This window comes from Protopterus annectens, chromosome 12.part0 (genome assembly GCF_019279795.1).
Source record: "Protopterus annectens isolate FY-2018-M chromosome 12.part0, PAN1.0, whole genome shotgun sequence".
Taxonomy (NCBI): Eukaryota; Metazoa; Chordata; order Ceratodontiformes; family Protopteridae; genus Protopterus; species Protopterus annectens.
Window position 1 is genome coordinate 779,235,758 of NC_056746.1, and position 14,958 is coordinate 779,250,715.

Consider the following 14,958-nt stretch of genomic DNA (forward strand, 5'->3'; position numbering starts at 1 on the left):
AAGTGGGACAAAGTCCCCCCAAAAAGTGTTACAATACACCCACCAAACTGTGAAAGTTGATAGAGTGACAGGTGCTGCAGTAGAAGAGATCATCATGAAGAGTGTGTGCCCTGAACCAGAAAATATGGAAACCTATATAAATATTTTTTTTCTTGCACTGAATGTTTAAGCATAGCTCAGTGGGTTTGTAGCTGTGGTGCTTTGCTCAGCACTGTTTAAACATGTTGTAAGAGATAAATACAAATTTACAGCTGAAATCCTCACAGTTGACTTAGCATAGTGGGTAGAGCTCTGGATTTGCGTTCAGTAGCTGCAGAGTTTGAATACCAATACAGGCCAGTTAGCTTTTACATGGGGAAATCAGTTGTATATTAGTTTTTAATTATTTGGAAATATGTTTTCATTAATATGTGTTGAGGAGGGTAGTGTTGCTGCACCACAATGCAATTGTCCTGTAATGGAAATGTTAAGACTTATTAATACTGAATGAGTAATGAGTTATAGTTATGCAAGTTTTTAAATTAACAGTATTGATTGCCCAAAGCTAAACCTGACTAAGCACTGCTAAATCATGCTAGGCAGTGCTTAAACACATTTCTTTGAGCAATACTTAGCAGTGCTTAGCGGATTTGTGCATCACCAAGCAATGCTCAGCATTTGTCACTTTAAGCACTGCTCAACTCAGCTTAGCGGGTTGGCGCACTGCTAAGCACAGCTCAGCATTTTTGAAAATAGTCCAATGACAGCAGAGGGCAGGAACATGGCCTATTTAAACTGAACAGGTAGGAATATCGCCATTAGCTATTGGAGTTTAATCACTGCAGGAGCTATGTTAGGTGTAGGAGAGGGAGCGCACTTCTGGGCAAAGCACTGATCTTAACTTCAAGGAAATTGGTGGTGAATGCTCATTTCAGGTTTATTGATGATTTGATTTTTTTGTGGATTGGTTCACAAGATGAATTTCAAAACATGGTTAAAGATATAAATAAAACCACCATTTTCCTTGAATTTAAGATCAGTGCGTTTGGCGAGACTATTTCATATTTAGACGTAGAACTTAGTTTAGACAAGGAAAATAATATATTCCAAAGTAGAATATTTAGAAAAGAAATTTTTGCGAATCAATATTTACAAAAAGAAAGTTTGCACCCACCCCACATGAAGAAAGGAGTGGTAAAAGGTCAGATCATTCATTTAAGCAGGTTGACAACTGATGAGAAAATCTTTTTAGATGAAATCACATTCCTCAGATCCCTATTTTTACATAGGAGGTATGGGGTAAATTGGTTAAAGAACATAGAGCGGGAAGTTATAACCTTAAGACAAGGAATAGCTAAACCTATTCTTATGGCAAAAGATGTTTGTATAAGTCCAGTTTTAGTGGAAAAGGAGACAAATACCAACTATAACATTTCATTTCCACTACCCACAGTAAATGGAATGGGGTATATAAGGGACATCATTCAAAACAATTGGAAAGTTTTACTTGGAAATAAAGAACTAGTTATGAAAATAGGATAAGTACCAAGGTTTACCTATAAAAGGGTGGTCAATATAAAGTCTATGTTAGGAATAGACAATAAAAATCATGTTAGTACTAGAACTGTAAGTACCAAAAAAGGAACTTTTGCATGTCAGAACTGCAAACAATGCAGATTCATCAGCAATAGTTCCTTTGTGTCTATAAATTGCTTAAATTACACAATATGGCCTAAAGGATATTTTAACTGTAATTCAGAATATGTGGTATATATTGCATGTTGTGTATCATGTGATCATTACTACACAGGGAAAACAAAGAGAAGTTTGAAGCGGAGAATATACAAGCACCATTTAGCCATTAAGAACAAGGATGTGTTAAATTCTTTGGCTAAACATGCAGTTGATTGTCCAAATTTTAAAAAATTTGAATTTTCAGTAATAGAAAAAGTAAACGAAGTGCCATTTGGAGGGGATTTGAACAACATTTTGGAATGTAACGAAACATTATGGCAGCTTTGTTTAGCTGCAGATAGGTTACCTGGATTAAATGAATCTATTAATTTGAAATGTTTTTTGTCCAATAGGTAAACAAGAAAACATATTTAAGTTAAATATTTTAATAAGGTATAGGATGATACATGTGTTTGATGCCATGAATTATGTTATTTTAAAGGAATAGTACACACATATACATGTGTATATATGTGTATGTATATATATATATATATATATATATATATATATACATACATACATATATATATTTTGATACACAAAAATGAATATATTTATATTAATAACATTTTTATGATCAAAATGTTTTACAATACATAGTAATAATGTGTGATACATTTTTATTGATAGAAATTTATTTGATTGCACAAAATACTTTATTGTGATGTCATTTCCTTTCTTTAAGCATTTAAGGGAACTTGAGTGGGTGTCTGTTTTTCTGAAGAACTTCACAAATTAAATTTAGTGAATGAAAGTGCTAAACACCTGTGTTGGAGTGCATTCTACGTTGCCTGGATATACCTCTGAGTTTTTTGTTTTTTACGTTTTGAGTTTAAAGTTCGTTTATTGCTAAAGCATTTTCTTTGGAAGTTTATCTATGGCTACAGAGGGTACGAGCCAAGCAGGTTTAACAAGTCAAGCAAGTCCATTGAACTTGTCTTTTTACCCGGTTCCCGAGAGTGGCAATAGTCAGAATTCTCCTTTCCAGCTCAACCAGGATGAATTCATTGCCACTATTGTCAAAATGGTGAAGGAAAGCATGATTCGTTCACCTCTGCCAAACTGTACATCAAGGGGAAGTGAAATCAGGTCGGACAATGTTCCAGAGATGACGCGTATTACAACAGGAAATGACGCGATAGAGAAAGGAATTGGTTTCATGAGTAACAATGGAGCGGTCAAACAGGTTCTCTGTGGACCTGTGAACGCCAAAGAATCCAACATTTGGGATTATATTTGCAAATCCTTAGAGAATCCGTTCTCGACAGTACAGACGAGAAATTTGGATAGTACAACAAGTAAGTGCAATACAGAAAATAGTCATATGGATGGCATCAGTTGTAAAAATCTAACTTTGAACTTGAGAAACTGGTATTGAGGCATGTTACCCTAGAACTAGAAGTTATGTACTTAGAAGAGTGCATAAATAGGAAACTAGTGCCACAGGGCCTACGTACAGCTAAGTTTCCTAATTGTGTCAAGGTAGGTGATGACTTATGTGAATTGTTAATAGAATTGTACAACAATACAGGCGTCACCATGATGGGTTTGCTCATCGCCCATTATCAAAAAGAGTTAATAACACTTAAAGAGAACATTAAAGAACTTGATAAAAAGATCAAAAATTATGGCTGTTTTTTGGATCACGTAGTACTTTACAACAGTGTTGAGGCGAAGGCTGACAGACATCGGGCTACAATAGTGGCTAGGAAACAGTCAAAATTGAGAAGAGACATTTTGGCTTATGTGAACAAACAAGCCTATATTACACAAGACAGGGTGATGAATGAACAAGGAATACAATCAAATTTAAATAATTCTAGTAATAATGTTACATCTGGTAAAGATACAAGTATACATGGTAATGAGGCAGCTTGTTTTCCGTTGGCAGAAAATAATAGTTGTAAAGACAATAGTGGTGATGGGAAAGTGAATGGCACTGAAGGTGATATAACATCTGGAGGGGAACATTCCAACAAGGATGGTTCAAACAATAGTCCAGAGAATTATGTACAAGCAGTCGTTTGTGGTAATAAATCGAGTAATCCAGTTCCTTTTCCCAAGACAATGTAAGGAAAAAACAGACTTACAGGTGGTACAATACTACCCAATACAAAGGAAAGGGAAAGGGAAGAATCAGAACCACAGGAAACACTGAAGTCAAATGATGGGTGTGTAATTCAAACATCTACAAAGACGATAGAAGAATATGACATTACTGTTGTAAATCTGTCTGACATTGTTTTGACAGATGAAACATTGAGTTTGTTAAAAAAAGGTTTTTCTTTCATACCCTCTAACAAAATGAATATAGGGAAATTGTTGATAAATTAAATTTTCTCAAATACAACCTAAAATCTAAGTTACATCATGCAAGATGTCATAGAAACATCAGACATCAGGGTATTTAAACACACACCCAAGAAACCTAGTACTTTCAACCCTCCCTTACACACCACTTTGCAAGTTTTCCAAAGTTTATGTGAGAATGACTTTAGAAAGATCATTTCTCAAAAGTGTGTGGAGAATTTAAGTCAGGGAGAAAAAATGGCCTTAAAAGACTTATGTAGTAATCACAATGTCAGAACAATGAAGGCAGATAAGGGGGGGTAAGACTGTGATTATGAATACACACCAATATATCACATCTCTATTGGAATTGTTGGATGATAGTACTACATACAAAAAAGTGAATATTAAGGAAGTCAGAAAAAGCTTTCAAAAAGTGGATGTAGCCTTGCTTGATATGTTCAGCCAAGGTGAATTGGATTATAGTACTTATGATTATTTTTTGATTGAGTATCCAAAATTAGCTAATTTTTTGGTATTCCAAAAATACAAGCTAATCAATCAAATCCACCTTTTAGGCCTATTGTTTCAGCTAAACTTTCCAAAACGGAGAATATTTCTATTTGGCTGGACCACGTTCTAAATCCGATTGTGCAACAATCTAAGTTTTATATAAGAGATTCTTGGCACCTTTTAGAAAAGTTACAAGATTTAAATGTTAATTTAGAGCAGACATTTTTTGGTACATTGGATGTGAAATCTTTACATACCTCTATAAAGCAACAAGAGGGGTTAGATTATTTAAGAGAATATCTGACAGAAAATACAGATTTTGGTAACATTAAGATCAACACCATTTGTAGTTTAATGGAACTAGTTTTAGAGAACAATTTTTTCAAGTTTGACAAAAACATATACCAGCAAATTTCAGGAGTGGCTATGGGTGCCAGGGTTGCACCAGCATTTGCCAATTTAGTGATGGCAAATTGGGAACTTCAGTTTCTAGTCCAACATCCAGATTACAGGAAGGTGCAAGCTTATTTCAGGTTTACTGATGATTTGTTTTTTTTTTGTGGATTGGTTCACAAAATGAATTTGAAAACATGGTTAAAGACATAAATAACACCACCAATTTCCTTGAATTTAAGATCAGTGGGTTTGGCGAGACTATTTCATATTTAGACGTAGAACTTAGTTTAGACAAGGAAAATAATATATTCCAAAGTAGAATATTTAGAAAAGAATTTTTTGCGAATCAATATTTACACAAAGAAAGTTTGCACCCACCCAACATGAAGAAAGGAGTGGTAAAAGGTCAGATCATTCGTTTAAGCAGGTTGACTACTGATGAGAAAATCTTTTCAGATGAAATCACATTCCTCAGATCCCTATTTTTACATAGGGGGTATGGGGTAGACTGGTTAAAGAACATAGAGCGGGAAGTTATAACCTTAAGACAAGGAATAGCTAAACCTATTCTTATGGCAAAAGATGTTTGTATAAGTCCAGTTTTAGTGGAAAAGGAGACAAATACCAACTATAACATTTCATTTCCACTACCCATAGTAAATGAAATGGGGTATATAAGGGACATCATTCAAAACAATTGGAAAGTTTTACTTGGAAATAAAGAACTAGTTATGAAAATAGGATAAGTACCAAGGTTTACCTATAAAAGGGTGGTCAATATAAAGTCTATGTTAGGAATAGACAATACAAATCATGTTAGTACTAGAACTGTAAGTACCAAAAAAGGAACTTTTGCATGTCAGAACTGCAAACAATGCAGATTCATCAGCAATAGTTCCTTTGTGTCTATAAATTGCTTAAATTACACAATATGGCCTAAAGGATATTTAACTGTAATTCAGAATATGTGGTATATATTGCATGATGTGTATCATGTGATCATTACTACACAGGGAAAACAAAGAGAAGTTTGAAGTGGAGAATATACAAGCACCATTTAGCCATTAAGAACAACAATATGTTAAATTATTTGGCTAAACATGCAGTTGGTTGTCCAAATTTTAAAAAATTTGAATTTTCAGTAATAGAAAAAGTAAACAAAGTGCCATTTGGAGGGGATTGGAACAACATTTTGGAATGTAAAGAAACATTATGGCAGCTTTGTTTAGCTGCAGATAGGTTACCTGGATTAAATGAATCTATTAATTTGAAATGTTTTTTGTCCAATAGGTAAACAAGAAAACATATTTTAGTTAAATATTTTAATATATATTTTGATATACAAAAATGAATATATTTATATTAATAACGTTTTTATGATGAAAATGTTTTACAATACATAGTAATAATGTGTGATACATTTTTATTGATAGAAATTTGATTCCACAAAATAATTTATTGTGATGTAATTTCCTTTTTTTAAGCATTTAAGGGAACTTGGGTGGGTGTGTCTTTTTCTGAAGAAGTTCACAAATTAAATTTAGTGAATGAAAGCGCTAAACACCTGTGTTGGAGTGCATTCTGTGTTGCCTGGATATACCTTTGAGTTTTTTGTTTTTTAAACATAGACAATGCCCTGTCTTTTCATCATCGTGTCACAACAGTCGCAAGGGCATTCAATTTATCTGCCACAGTTAATTATAAACGGTACCTCCTCAAGATCCAAAGAAGCCCTTACCCCTCTATATTCTACAGTGATTAAACCCATCATAGAATGCAATGCCTACTTTGGTATGTACATTAGTAGACATAATTAAGCAGTTGGAAAGACCACAGAAGGTTCTTAACAACAAAAAAGATTGTAGGGCTAAAAAAAATTGAGCTATTAGGAGAGACTGGAGACTCTGTCCCTGTCTTTAGTGTTCTGTAGATAAGGGTGATGCATGCCTTGGTTTTCAAGCTATTTTGGATCTCAATGTCAAAGACCTCTTATATATCCACAAATCAAACCATCCATCAAACATCAGCAGGACCAGAGATATGAACCTGTTTTGGCAACTAAACAAATGATGGACAGACATATTCCTCAAGCAGTGACTATTCCTTCTCTGAAATAAACTTCCACTCTCAATTAAGTAATGTAAAACTGTATCTTTCTTTCAAAAAGAGTTAAAGAATTGGCTGAATGTTCACAATTTTACCCAGAACTTCGACTGGCCTAATGCTCTTTGAGAAAGGAGGCATGGTGTAAGGGCAAGTACTGGTAAGGTATAAATGGCCATACGAGTCATTTGCCTTGTTTTGTTTTTTGATTCTACAACTGTGATCAACTGCTCAAACAGATAGCCATGGCCTGGAGGAGCCCCAGGGAAATGAGTGGCATTGATATACATCTGTCACATCTTGGGGAAAATTGGAAATCTTCTATGCAGCATTGTCTGATCTTGCTACAGATTGCAGAAAGATATGTAGTGAGTCAACCAGCGACACATGCTCAGCTCCTATCAAGCTGCTTCATCAGTAACCTTCTAAGGGGTCACTGCATTCTGAGGATGGTTTGCATGTAAATATGCACATCTACCAGATGGGAGGTCATAGCAGGGCTCTCACATGTGAGCATGCATGTCAGTTATCACAAGAAGGACTGTTAGGGCTTACACATGGCTGAAGTGAAATTAAGTGGCAGAGAAATATGGCTGTTTTACAAATTCCCTTTGGGCAAAGAGACAAATGTGGTGCCATGCCCACAACTTCAGTAACCAAATGCACAGGTGGAAAGTAATGTCCATGGCCCCTAAGGTAACATAAGACAGCAGGCAGTATGGTAGGCATCAGTAACAGGCTGCCCAATGGGCATGTCAGTGGCAGTTAAAATGTAGTACACAATGGGCAGAGCCTTTATAATTGGTATATATGTGTGTGCGTGTGTGTGTGTAGACCACTACCCCCTTCACAGTGCCCAGGGAATATTACCTAAAATGCATATTGGAACATTATTATGGCTACAGTAACATGCAGGATTTCCTGCATGCTGTAGGGACACCTATATGTTGCAGTTACATAAGCATGTACTATACACTAAGCGCAGCAATAGTTATTTCTTCTGTCTCCATGCACTTGGTTATTAAAGCCATGGACATGGCAGTGTGTGCTCCTCCTTGCCCACTCACAGCAGCCATATTTCTGTGCAGCCGACTGTCACTTCATCCATGTGTCCCCAAGCAAATATACCACAGGGAAACATCTTGCTGACTAGGCGCCTGAATCCTATTACTTTCACATGCTCACTGCCCTCCTACAAGATAACCATTTTTGGCTGTCACTTCCGAAGTGTGATCAAGACAGATCTAAAAAACAATGGTCATAATATATGGGATTATAAACAGGTCTCCGAATATAACCAATGTATAATGTACTCAAGAAATAAAAACAAAGAAACTTCTCAAGAGCAAAGGTTTGGCAGTGAATTATTGGTCTCCCTTATGAAAACTAACAAACTGGTTATAACTGGACGTCTGATTATAATTTATTGTAATGCATGAAATGATCTGCTTATTCTCCAGAGAAGCAGCGGTATGTAAAATGACAATTTAACTAGATCTCATGATGCCACACCAATATGATCTGAAACTGTTTATGTACTTTATGTGGCTAGGTAGACCCATGTCTGTGTGTGTAGAAACATAGGTTCATAGAATGATACTAGGCTATTGGCCCAGAGGCCCTCCCTCAAAGCCAGAGACAGATTTGTTTATGGTGCTGTCAGCTACCATCTGTGTGACTATGACAGATGGCCTTAAAAAGTGATCCCTATTTGGTAAACAGGATTGAAAACTGGGTCAACAGAATGCATGTTGAATGGCTCAGTGATGCCTCCTCATTAAAAATCTGATCCGTGGTGTTCCCCAGAATTCAGTACTAGACCCTCCTTTTTGGCTTTTATTTCTATGATTTAAACATGTAAAACAAGGATTAATGTCCGACTAAGTTCAGTGATGATTGCAAACTGGGTGTAGTTATTAAATCAACTGATGATACTAATGCCCTTCAAACAGAACTAAAGTGTTTATTCATTGTGCACCAAAAAAGGACTCAAACTAAATGCTAAGAAATGCAGTACCATCTCCTTCAGAAAACAGCAAAATCCTACTATACATTGCATTAATGACACCCCAGTCTCCAATGAGTCTATGATCAGACACTTGGGTCAGTGTTTCAGTCTCCTACAATTGCAACTGCAGTCAGGACATCCTTCTGTAACTCACAGTTAATCACAAAGGGCATCTCATATAAAACTATGGATATTATAGTTCCGCTGTACTCTGATGTGGTTAGACCCACTGTAGAGTGCAGTACACCCTTTGTCATGTACAGACACATCAAAAAACTTGAAAAAACACAGATTCCTAACAAAAAGGAATTCGGGCCTCAAAAAATCTTTGTAATCAGGAAAGGATGAAATCTCTGTTCCTGTACTTCATGTAATATAGCATCTTGAGGAGAGATCATGGCCTTGATTTCACTGTCCTTGGGGCCCTAGTGTCTAAGTTATCCACGTTCATGATATAGCAAGGAATCTAGCCAACACTAGAACAAGCAATCTCAATTTACATCAGGTACTGAACAAACTAAATGGAGATGTAAGTTCATTACTCAGCACCTCCCCGTGCTCTGGCACAGACTCCCTTTACACATCAAGCAGTGTTATTTCCTTATCTACCTTCAAACATATCTTAGACAAACTAATGACTACCATAAAACATGCTCTAGGACTTATGGACCTTGCCCTCCTTGAAAAGTTTTGTAGAGTTTGAGAGTGGTTGATTATTGGCAAGGCAGACAAAGCCTTTGGTTAACTAGCTTTGCATTTCCAACTCATACAGTCAAACTAGGGGAATTCACCTCCAACAGCAGACCTGTAACCAGTGGTGTTCCACAGGGATCGCCTCTGGGACCTCTACTGTTTGGAATCTATTTCTCCAAAGTACAAGCAAAAACTAAAGGTCTGTGGCTGACAAAGTTTGCTGATGGCTGCAAACTGGGAGCAGTTATAGAATCTCCAAATGATGTCAATATCCTACAAGGTCTTACACAAACACATGATTGGCTCCAAAGTCAAGGCCATAAATGCAATGCAAAAAATGTACTATCATTCCTTTTGGAAAAAGAAATATTCCTGCTAACTACCCCATTGATAGCAATACCTTAAGCATGCATTCAGTGGTGAGAGACCTGGGTGCACAGGTTGACAGCAACCTTACCTTTGACCTCCATGTCTCCACAGTTATAAGAAGGGCATTCTATATTGGCCATCTCATAATAAGGGCATTGCCTCCAGAAAAAAAGTTATAACCTCCTCCTTCCCTCATCAGGCCAATAATTGAGTACAATGCCCCATTTAGTACGTACCTTTCCAGGCACCTGAAGCAATTGGAGAAACCACAAAGGTTCCTCACAAGGAAAATTCAAGGTCTTTATCATCTGTCCTATGGGGACCATCTGAAATTATTGTCACTCTATTATTCTGTTTCATGCAGACTACTCAGAGGTGATCTCTGCCCTCCATACAAGACAATCTCTGACCCTGCTTTATTGGAAATGCTGCATATCTAAGTCCGACAGTACACAGGTTACTTGCTCTAAAAACATAACCCGGTATGTGACATTAATAATACATACTGGCGGAACAGATTTGTCTCCCAAAAGTTATCACGCCTTTGGAACAGACTCCCACTTCATGTCAGAGTACCTCTTTGGCCTTCTTCAAACGCAATCTGGATGGTTGGATGGGTGACCGTAAATTCCCCACTGGGGGCTCCATCTATGTCCCTCTTGAACAGCGGCAATAGGTGCTGATGGTGGAAATAAGGTCAAGAACTTGGCTAGGCTTGTAAGGGCCCCATGGCCATTAGCCTAGTAACTTCCTATGGTGAGTATAAAAAGCATGCACTATATCTGAAAATATCACCTTGTCTCGTCTCAGTAACAATGAACTGTTCAAGGTTCTTATGCAAAAGATGAAGCCCCCAGATATGTGCTGAAAGTAATTCAATTGTCAATCATTGTCCAATCACCAGCACAGACATATTTTATGTATACCTACACACACACACACAAACACACACAAATTGAAAAAGCATAAATGTTGCTTGAAAATCATCTCTTTCTCTCTAAATGACTTGGGCTACACTGCCATTATTTAGCAACAATGAGTTCTTAGAATAATAGAAAATACTTGTGCTGGAAGGTATGCAAAACAGATATATGAGAGTGGATTCCAAAAAAACTGGTGATCCCAAGATTGTAATCAGAGCAAAAACAACACATCCTGATCCATGATCTGATCTCTCATGCCCCAGATGCGTGCTCCCAACCTCACAGCAGTGTACAGTAAAGAAGAAAAGAAGCTAGCAGCATTCGGAAATGTATGTGAGATGACAAGACGCTCAACAACAGGGTAAGAAAATTAAAACTCCTTGCATCATAATAAGACATACTCAAGACTACAGTTATGTGCACAATAATGCATAAATAAGAGCACAAATAAATGACAACTGCATTTTTCAGTCTTTCACTGCTTAGGATGTTTACCTGACTACAGGTTAATAATATATATATATATATATATATATATATATATATATACAAAGCATTTGATGAATGTTGACCCCCCAACTGTTCATCTGTGACACTTCTACTTAACTAGGATGATCTATAGCAGTGATTTTATATAGTGCAACCAAACCAAAACAGAAGACAAACTAAGAAAACGCACACAAGGCCACAGAGATTCCAACAAATCCAACTCAACAACTTAAACTGTAATATTAGCGTTTTCATTCTATTTTCTAATAGGACTTCGGAGTTTGTGTTTTTTATATTATCCATCCAGGTACCATTAAGTGTCCCACTATAGGGCGTAAATGCTGCAACCCTAACTCATTTTTCAGAAAACAGTGACACACTGTAGCATATTTAATCATTAAAAAAAAAAAAAAAACAGAGGCGAATTAAAAATAACACACAAAGGTGAAAAAAGTGTGTCGCTCACTCAGACTGCTTAAAGATAAACAGATAAAACTGATACTACAAAAAAATTATATTCCTTTGACATAACATACTGCAACAGATATATATATGACATGCTTGACAAGCCATGCTGCTTCGCAAGGGACAGCTTGCACCTGTCACCCCTGGGATTCCGGATATTGGCTAAGGCTCTTGCCACCCCCATAGTGCCTTTTTTAGGCAAGGCTCAAATTCTAAACCTACCACCCTAGAAAACAAAAATGGGAAGAAACTAAGGGTAATGCTGCTCAATGCCAGAAGTCTAAATCTCAAAATGCACGCTCTTGAGGCCCTTCTCAGTATGGAGAACATTGATGTCTGTGCTGTGACTGAAACCTGGTTCAAGGCTCCTGACAGCACCCCGGCACTATCAGGTTTTACCTCATATCATGCGTTCCGGCCCCAAAACCCGGACCACACCACAAAAGGAGGGGGTGTATCCATATTCATCAAGGATACCCACACCTCCAGGTTGGTGGCAACGCACGAAGCATCGGAAATCATCCAGGTGCAATTAACCATAGGCAAAACTGCTCTACAGTTTGTGGCATGCTACAGGCCACCCTCTCAAACTCAGGAACCCCACACAGCCTTCCTGAAGACACTGGAGGGTATAAATGTATCTCCAAACACCATTATATTGGGTGACTTCAACTACCCGAATATAGACTGGGAACATTACTCAAGCCCCAACTTTCTAGCCCAAAGGTTCCTGGAGTTCATAAATTCAAATGCCATGGAACAACTAGTCATCGTTCCCACAAGAGGAGGAAAATATACTAGATCTCATCATCACAAACATGGGGACAAAATGCTCCACACTGGAAGTATAGCCCTCATTGGTGAGGTCAGATCACAAACTTATCTCACTGGAAATCCACATCCCGCCCCCACCCCAAACAAAAAAGACCACAGTGAAGAACTTCTCTAAAGCAAAATTCACACTACTCAAGACTGGTGTGGTATCCTTCAAGGCCCCCGAGCCAGTGGAAACCACAACCCAAGCTGTGGAAGCCCTGACAAATGCCTTCTACGAACACCTCCAGGACTGCATGGATCAGGCAATCCCTAATAAAACCAAGACTTTTTCCACCAAGGGCAAACGTCCAGTCTGGTGGACCCCAGCCATAAACAAACTTTACAATAAGAGGAGAAAGCTGTTACATGATAGAGCAAAATCCATAAAAGAGAAGACACCCTTGATCATTATTAGTAAAAAAATACGAGCACTCAAAATCATCCAAGGCCAAATTTGAGAGAAAAATTGCAATAGATTCAAAAGACAATCATAAGGCCTTCTTCAGCTATGTTAGAAACCTGGGTGGAAACTCCCAGATATGCTCAGAATTAGTCCAAAATGATACAAAAAATCACTGAACCCACAGACATTGCCAACATACTGGCAGACAGGTTCAGTGCAAACTTCACCCCCCCCTCTCCCCCCCAAAAGGAGAGATAACTATCCCAGCGGAGTGTAGCCTCCCAGACATCTCTAATGCGGAGGTGAAAGCTGCTCTCTCTAAAGCTAAAAACACAGCATCAATGGGACCGGATGGTGTCCCCGGCTGTGTGCTACACGAACTCAACGAGAAACTAAACCTGTATATAAGGCAGCTGTTTAATCTTAGCCTTACCACAGGATACGTGCCCAAGGAGTGGTGTACGGCAACTGTGGTCCCACTCCACAAAGGCGGTACCTCTACGGACCCTGGAAATTACCGCCCCATAAGCTTAACAAGCCTGGTCTGCAAAGCTATGGAGAGGATCATAATGGAACTCATAAACAAAGACATAGGGGACTTGCAGACATTGGACCCGACCCAGTTTGGCTTTGTCAAGGGCAGATCATGCCTTTTGAACTTGGTCGACTTCTTCGAAACAGTCACCAAGGCCATTGATGAGGGAAAGGCAGTCCATACAGCCTACTTTGACCTTGCAAAAGCTTTCGACACAATACCCCACTCGGGTATTATAGAGAAACTTACCAGCTTAAATGTAAACCCATATGTCACAAGATGGGTTGCAAGCTGGCTAAAGGACAGAACCCACAGGGTTAGAGTTGCTGGCACCATGTCAGACTCCAAGCCGGTCACAAGTGGTGTCCCACAGGGCTCAGTCCTTGGCCTCCTGTTGTTCGGCATCTACTTCTCAGAAGTACAGGCACACATAGGAGGACTATGGCTGACAATGTTTGCAGATGACTGCAAACTGGGCACCATAGTGGAAAGTACATCGGACACAGATATCCTTCAAAGGGGTCTCACGGAAAAGTACAGTTTTGTACCTACCATAAATGTAGATGTTCGAGGATCTCCATTGCTGCAGTCCTTACATATGGGTAGTCCGCTGTCCACAATCGGCCCGAATACCAAAGGGCTAGAACCGGCGTCGGTCATCGGCGCCCGAGACTGACGTCAGTACGTGCCAGTACAAATGCACATGACCGATGCCATATCCTTAGTCTTTCTTGCCTCAGACGCCAGAATGCAAAAAACACCACCCAAAACCCAACCTAAAAAAGGGGGAAGGAGGGAGGGAAAATTGGACTGCAGCAATGGAGATCCTCGAACATCTACATTTATGGTAGGTACAAAACTGTACTATGTTCTTCGTCTCCCATTGCTGCAGTCCTTACATATGGGTAGAATCCCAGAGCAACGGAAAAAAGGGAGGCTGGCCAACTAAATAGCATTAGGAGCTGCTAACATGCCCTGTAAGATTGCAGTGGCAAACCCAGCCCTAGACCTAGAATAAAGAGGTAAATGATCATGCTTTGTAAAGGTATGTACAGAACTCCAAGTAGCTACCTCTAGAATGTCTTTAGTAGCTACCCCTCTCAAAAAAGCAGTAGAGGTGGCCGTAGCCCTAGTAGAATGAGGCCTGATCCCAACTGGAACATCCTTTCCATGATGAGAGTAACAAAAAGCAATACAATGGCCAATCCACTTGGAAATAGTTTGTTTCGAGACAGCTTTC

At 38.5% G+C, this 14,958-nt stretch overlaps 1 protein-coding gene across 2 annotated transcripts in view; it reads right to left on the reverse strand.

The window, feature by feature from the left end:
• The window catches only part of COG7 (component of oligomeric golgi complex 7), a 4,201,489-nt gene that overhangs the window by 2,211,673 nt on the left and 1,974,858 nt on the right, over positions 1-14,958 (reverse strand). The window lies entirely within an intron of this gene.